The sequence below is a fragment of the Elephas maximus genome, chromosome 23 (genome assembly GCF_024166365.1).
Source record: "Elephas maximus indicus isolate mEleMax1 chromosome 23, mEleMax1 primary haplotype, whole genome shotgun sequence".
Lineage (NCBI taxonomy): Eukaryota > Metazoa > Chordata > Mammalia > Proboscidea > Elephantidae > Elephas > Elephas maximus.
The window spans coordinates 43,415,571-43,422,576 of NC_064841.1; positions in this window are offsets into that span (position 1 = coordinate 43,415,571).

A 7,006-nucleotide genomic window follows, 5' to 3' on the forward strand; every position below is an offset into this window, starting at 1 on the left:
GTTAGGGTTACCGTTATGGCTAGGGGTTCAGGTTAGTGTTCGGGTTAGGGCTAGGTTTAGCATTAGGGTTAGGTTTGGGGATACGGTTAGGGGTTAGCGTGAGGGTGACGGTTAGTTTTAGAGTTAAGTGAGGGTTTAGGGTGTTATGATTAGGGTGAGAGGTAGAGTTTCGGTTAGGTTTACGGTGAGGGTTAGTTGCAGTGTAAGATTTACGTTTAGGTTCCGGATTAGGGTTAGAGTTAGTGTTCTATTTGGGGTCAAGGTTAGAGTGAGTGTTAGGGTTAGGGTTAGGATTACGTCTAGGGTTAGGATTAGGATTAGGTTTAAGGTTAGGTTCAGGGCTATCGTAAGGGTTAGGTTCAGGGTTACAGATGGACTAGCTTTATGGTTCGAATTAGGTTCGAGGTTAGGGTTTGGGTTAGGTTTAGGATTAAGATTAGGGTTAGGGTTTGGATGAAGTTTAGGATAGGGTGAGGGTTATTTTTATGGTTAGAGCTAGAGTTTGGGTTTGTGTTGAGGTTAGTGTTAAGGCTAGGTTTAGGATTCGGGTTAGGGTTAGGGGTTAGGTTTAGGGTTAGGTTTAGGTTTAAGGTTAGTGTGAAGTTTAGATGAAGGTTGAGGGATAGGATAAGGGTTAGGATTAGGGTTAGGATTATAGATAGTGTTAGACGTTAGGTTCAGGGTGGAGGGTTAGGTTTATGGTTAGTGTAGGCTGATGTTTAGGGTTAATGTTAGCGTTAGCGTTGGATTAGGGTTACTGTTCGTTTAGGGTTAGTGTTAGGGATAGCGTTAGGTAGGTTTAGGGTTGGGGATATAAATGGTTAAGGGCTAGGGTGACGGTTAGGGTTAGGTTTAGAGTTAAGGTGAGGTTTTAGTTTACGTTAATTGTTAAGGTTAGGGTTAGGGTTAGAGTTGGGGTTAGGGTTCGGGTGAAGTTTCAGTTAATAGTGAGGGTTCGGGTTAAGGTTGGAGTTTGGTTTAAAGTTAGTGTTAGGGTTAGGTTTAGGTTTAGGTAGGGGTAAGGTTAGGGTTAAGGCTAGGTTTACTGTAAAGGGGAGGGCTAGGTTAGGGTTAGGGTTAGGTTTAGAGTTAGAGTTAGTGCTAGGGTTTAGGGTTAGGCTTAGGGTCAAGTTTAGAGTGATTGTTAGGTTTAGGGTTAGGGTTAGGGTAGAGTTACGGTTAGGGTTAAGTTTAGGATTAGGGAAAGGGTTAGGTTTAGGTCAGGCTTAGGGTTAGGGTTAGGGATCGGGTTACGGTTGGGGAAAGGGTAAGGGGTTCATGTGAGGGTTAGTGTTAGGTTTACAGTTAAGCTGATGTTTCAGGGTGGTACGGTTAGGGTTAGGGTTAGAGTTAGGGTTAGGGTTGGGTTTAGGGTTAGGGCTAGCGTTAGGTGATAGTTTAGGGTTAATTTAGTTTTAGGGTTAGGTTTAGGTTTAGGGTGAAGTTTAGGTTAAGGATGAGGTTTAGGGTTAGTATTAGGGTTAGGTGTTAGGGTTAGGTTTAGGGTTAGGTTTTGGGTTAGGCTTAGGGTTCGGTTTGGGGTTAGGGATAGGGAGAAATGCCTTGTGGTAGCCGTGTTCTGGAAGTGGTACGAGTATGCAGTGTTAGCCTTAAGCTATTGTGAAGGCTCGTTTTGGCCCAGGGAAAGCAAAGCGCCTGGGGAAATCCTAACAAACCCCGGTGCCTTTCCACAGTTCAAAGCGTCTAACTACAGACTCTTTTCCAAATAAGAGAGCGCACAGGCAACAGCAGCCTGCATGTTTCTCAGTGAAAGGAAGAACTCCCTGACTTCATCCAGTCCTCTGAGCAAAGCAGGCATAAGGAGAGAAACTTTTATTCCTTCCTCTTTCCTGCAATGAATTCCTCATTTGCTCTTGCAAACGCAAGGCTTCTTCTGAAAAACTACATCGAAGTGCGTTTATAATTGCAGAGGAGCGACGACATAGTTTTAGCCTTAAGAGATTGTGAAAGCACCCAGGGAGAAAAAAAGCCTTTTGTATTCTCTTTCCTGCCTGAACTCGGTCAGTTTCCACTTGCGAAGGCAAGGTTTCCTAGCACAAACTACCAAGCAGTAAACTCTCTCCTGGCAGAGTAAATCCTATGCAGTGTTGCCCTGACGAGATACTACTGGTACAGTGAGGCCCAGGAAAAGCACAGTGCATAGAGATATCCTAGCAAAGCCATGTGTTTCTCCACATGAATGGATGTCAGTTTCAGTTATTTGCCAAGAACAGAGCTCAGAGGCAACATCAGATTTTGTGTATCTCAGTGAAGAAAAGAACACTCTGACTTCATCCATTCCTCTGACAAAAGCAGTTAGAATGAGATTACCGGCATTGGTTTCACTTTTGTGCAATAAGCTCGGCATATCTGCCCTTCGCGGTGGGAAGGTTTCCTCCGGAAAACTCCTTTGCAGTAGCCCTGTTCTCGAACTGGAACGAGTATGCAGTGTCGGCATTAAGCTATTGTGAAGGCTCATTTTTGCCCAGGGAAAACAAAGCGCTTGGTGAAATCCTAGCAAACGCCGGTGCATTTGCACAGTTCAAAGTGTGTAACTACACTCTCTTTTGCAAAAAAGACAGCGCAGAGGCAACAGCAGCCTACACGTTTCTCAGTGAAAGGGAGAGCTCCCTAGCTTCATCCAGTCCTCTGAGCAAACAACCACGATGAGAGAAACTTTTCTTTCCTTCGTCTCTCCTGCAATGAATTCCTCATTTGCTCTTGCGAACGCAAGGCTTCCTCTGAAAAACGACATCGCAGTGCATTTATCCTTCCAGAGGAGCGACGACATAGTTTTAGCTTTAAGAGATTGTGAAAGCACCCAGGGAGAAAAGGCCTTTTGTATTCTCTTTCCTGCTGATATTTTAGGGTGCTACGGTTAGGGTTAAGGTTAGAGTTAGGGTTAGGGTTAAGGTTAGAGTTAGGGTTAGGCTTAGGGTCGGGGCTAGAGTTAGGCGATAGTTTAGGGTTAGGTTTAGTTTTAGGGTTAGGCTTAGGCTTAGATTTAGGGTGAAATTTAGGTTAAGGATGAGGGTTAGGGTTTGGTGTTTCGGTTAAGGTGAGGGTTAGGTTTAGGGTGAAGCTTAGTGTTAGGGTTATTTTTTCGGGTCAATTTACGATCAGGTATAGGGTTAGGTTTAGGGTGAGACTTAGGGTTCGGTTTAGGGTTAGGCTTAGGGTGAAGTTGTTAAGGGTGAGGGTTGCGCGTACGTTTAGCGTTGGGGTTAGGGTTAGGGTTAAGGTTAGGATTAAGTTTAGGGTTAAGGTTAGGTTTAGAGTCAGGGTTAGGGTAAGTAATAGGGTTAAGTCGTGGTTAGGTTTACGGCTAGGCTAAGGTTCGAGATAGGGTTAGGTTAAGCGTTGGGGTTAGGTTTAGATGTTAGGGTGAGGGTTAGTGCTAGGTTTCCATTTAAGCTGAGCGTGTAGGGTAAGTTTTAGGGTTAGGATTAGTGTTAGAGTTCGAGTTAGGGTCAGGGCTAGGGTTTAGTTTAGGGTTAGGGTTAGTTTTACGCTTAGGATTAGGGTTAGGGTCAGGGTTAGGGGGAGATTTAGTGTTATGTTTAGTTTTAGGGTTAGAGTTAGAGTGAAGTTTATGTTAAGCGAGAGGTTTAGGGTCAGGGGTTAGGGTACAGGTTTGGAACAGGGTTAGGGTTAGGTTTTGGTTTAGGTTTAGAGTTAGGGTTAGGTTTAGTGTTAGGTTACTTTTGGTTAGGGTTAGGGTTTGAATGAAGTTAGGGTAGGTTTAGGGCTATGGTTAGGGTGAAATTTTGGTTAAGAGTGAGGGTTCGGTTTAGGGTTAGGGTTAGAGTTAGGGTTAGTGCTTCGGGTTAGGTTTAAGGTTAAGGTTCGTTTTAGGCTAAGGATTAGGGTTAGAGTTAGGGTTGGGTTAGTGTTTCAGTTAGGTTTAGGATAGGGTTATAATTAGGGTTGAATTTAGGGTTCCAGTAAGAGTTAGAGTTAGGATTACAGTTAAGGTGAGGGTTTTGGGTAAGTGTTACGGTTAGGGTTAGAGTTTGGGCTATGTCTAGGGTTAGAGTTAGGGTTAGGGGATAGGGTTAGGTTTAAGTTTGTGGTAGGCTTAAAGTTAGGTTACGGTTAGGTTAGGGTTAGGGTGAGGGTTAGGTTTAGGATTAGGTTTAGGGTGAGGCTCAGCGCCAGAGATATTGTAAGGGTTAGGTTTAGGGTTAGAGGTGGGCCAAGGTTAAGGTTAGGGTTAGGTTTAGGGTTAGGGTTAAAGTTAGCCTTAGCTTTAGGTTAGGAATAGGGTGAAGTTTAAGATAGGGTGAGGGTTAGGTTTATGGCTAAGGTTTGGGTTCGTTTTCAGGTTAGTGTTAAGGTTATGTTTAGGGTTAGGGTTAAGGTTACGGGTTCTGTTTAGTTTTAGGGTTAGGGTTAGATTTTAGGTTAGGATTAAGTTCAGTGTTACGGTTAGGGTTAGGTTTGCGGGTTGTATTAGGCGTTTTGGTTGGGGTGAGGGTTAGGGTTAGGGTCAGAGTTGGGTAGGGTTAGGAGGATGGTCATGGTAAGGTGTTAGGGGTTAGAGTTGTAGTTTATGGTTAGGGTTTATGTGAGGGTTCCGCTTAGGAATTGTGGTTCTGGTCATGGTTAGATTTGGTTTAGGGTTAGGGTTAGGTTTATGATTCGGTTTCGGGTTAGTGTTAGAGTTAGAGTGAGAGTTAGGGTTAAGGTTTGGGTTAGGCTTTGGTGTTAGGGGTTAGGCTTTGGGTTAGGGTTAGGGTTACCGTTATGGCTAGGGGTTCAGGTTAGTGTTCGGGTTAGGGCTAGGTTTAGCATTAGGGTTAGGTTTGGGGATACGGTTAGGGGTTAGCGTGAGGGTGACGGTTAGTTTTAGAGTTAAGTGAGGGTTTAGGGTGTTATGATTAGGGTGAGAGGTAGAGTTTCGGTTAGGTTTACGGTGAGGGTTAGTTGCAGTGTAAGATTTACGTTTAGGTTCCGGATTAGGGTTAGAGTTAGTGTTCTATTTGGGGTCAAGGTTAGAGTGAGTGTTAGGGTTAGGGTTAGGATTACGTCTAGGGTTAGGATTAGGATTAGGTTTAAGGTTAGGTTCAGGGCTATCGTAAGGGTTAGGTTCAGGGTTACAGATGGACTAGCTTTATGGTTCGAATTAGGTTCGAGGTTAGGGTTTGGGTTAGGTTTAGGATTAAGATTAGGGTTAGGGTTTGGATGAAGTTTAGGATAGGGTGAGGGTTATTTTTATGGTTAGAGCTAGAGTTTGGGTTTGTGTTGAGGTTAGTGTTAAGGCTAGGTTTAGGATTCGGGTTAGGGTTAGGGGTTAGGTTTAGGGTTAGGTTTAGGTTTAAGGTTAGTGTGAAGTTTAGATGAAGGTTGAGGGATAGGATAAGGGTTAGGATTAGGGTTAGGATTATAGATAGTGTTAGACGTTAGGTTCAGGGTGGAGGGTTAGGTTTATGGTTAGTGTAGGCTGATGTTTAGGGTTAATGTTAGCGTTAGCGTTGGATTAGGGTTACTGTTCGTTTAGGGTTAGTGTTAGGGATAGCGTTAGGTAGGTTTAGGGTTGGGGATATAAATGGTTAAGGGCTAGGGTGACGGTTAGGGTTAGGTTTAGAGTTAAGGTGAGGTTTTAGTTTAGGTTAATTGTTAAGGTTAGGGTTAGGGTTAGAGTTGGGGTTAGGGTTCGGGTGAAGTTTCAGTTAATAGTGAGGGTTCGGGTTAAGGTTGGAGTTTGGTTTAAAGTTAGTGTTAGGGTTAGGTTTAGGTTTAGGTAGGGGTAAGGTTAGGGTTAAGGCTAGGTTTACTGTAAAGGGGAGGGCTAGGTTAGGGTTAGGGTTAGGTTTAGAGTTAGAGTTAGTGCTAGGGTTTAGGGTTAGGCTTAGGGTCAAGTTTAGAGTGATTGTTAGGTTTAGGGTTAGGGTTAGGGTAGAGTTACGGTTAGGGTTAAGTTTAGGATTAGGGAAAGGGTTAGGTTTAGGTCAGGCTTAGGGTTAGGGTTAGGGATCGGGTTACGGTTGGGGAAAGGGTAAAGGGTTCATGTGAGGGTTAGTGTTAGGTTTACAGTTAAGCTGATGTTTCAGGGTGGTACGGTTAGGGTTAGGGTTAGAGTTAGGGTTAGGGTTGGGTTTAGGGTTAGGGCTAGCGTTAGGTGATAGTTTAGGGTTAATTTAGTTTTAGGGTTAGGTTTAGGTTTAGGGTGAAGTTTAGGTTAAGGATGAGGTTTAGGGTTAGTATTAGGGTTAGGTGTTAGGGTTAGGTTTAGGGTTAGGTTTTGGGTTAGGCTTAGGGTTCGGTTTGGGGTTAGGGATAGGGAGAAATGCCTTGTGGTAGCCGTGTTCTGGAAGTGGTACGAGTATGCAGTGTTAGCCTTAAGCTATTGTGAAGGCTCGTTTTGGCCCAGGGAAAGCAAAGCGCCTGGGGAAATCCTAACAAACCCCGGTGCCTTTCCACAGTTCAAAGCGTCTAACTACAGACTCTTTTCCAAATAAGAGAGCGCACAGGCAACAGCAGCCTGCATGTTTCTCAGTGAAAGGAAGAACTCCCTGACTTCATCCAGTCCTCTGAGCAAAGCAGGCATAAGGAGAGAAACTTTTATTCCTTCCTCTTTCCTGCAATGAATTCCTCATTTGCTCTTGCAAACGCAAGGCTTCTTGTGAAAAACTACATCGAAGTGCGTTTATAATTGCAGAGGAGCGACGACATAGTTTTAGCCTTAAGAGATTGTGAAAGCACCCAGGGAGAAAAAAAGCCTTTTGTATTCTCTTTCCTGCCTGAACTCGGTCAGTTTCCACTTGCGAAGGCAAGGTTTCCTAGCACAAACTACAAAGCAGTAAACTCTCTCCTGGCAGAGTAAATCCTATGCAGTGTTGCCCTGACGAGATACTACTGGTACAGTGAGGCCCAGGAAAAGCACAGTGCATAGAGATATCCTAGCAAAGCCATGTGTTTCTCCACATGAATGGATGTCAGTTTCAGTTATTTGCCAAGAACAGAGCTCAGAGGCAACATCAGATTTTGTGTATCTCAGTGAAGA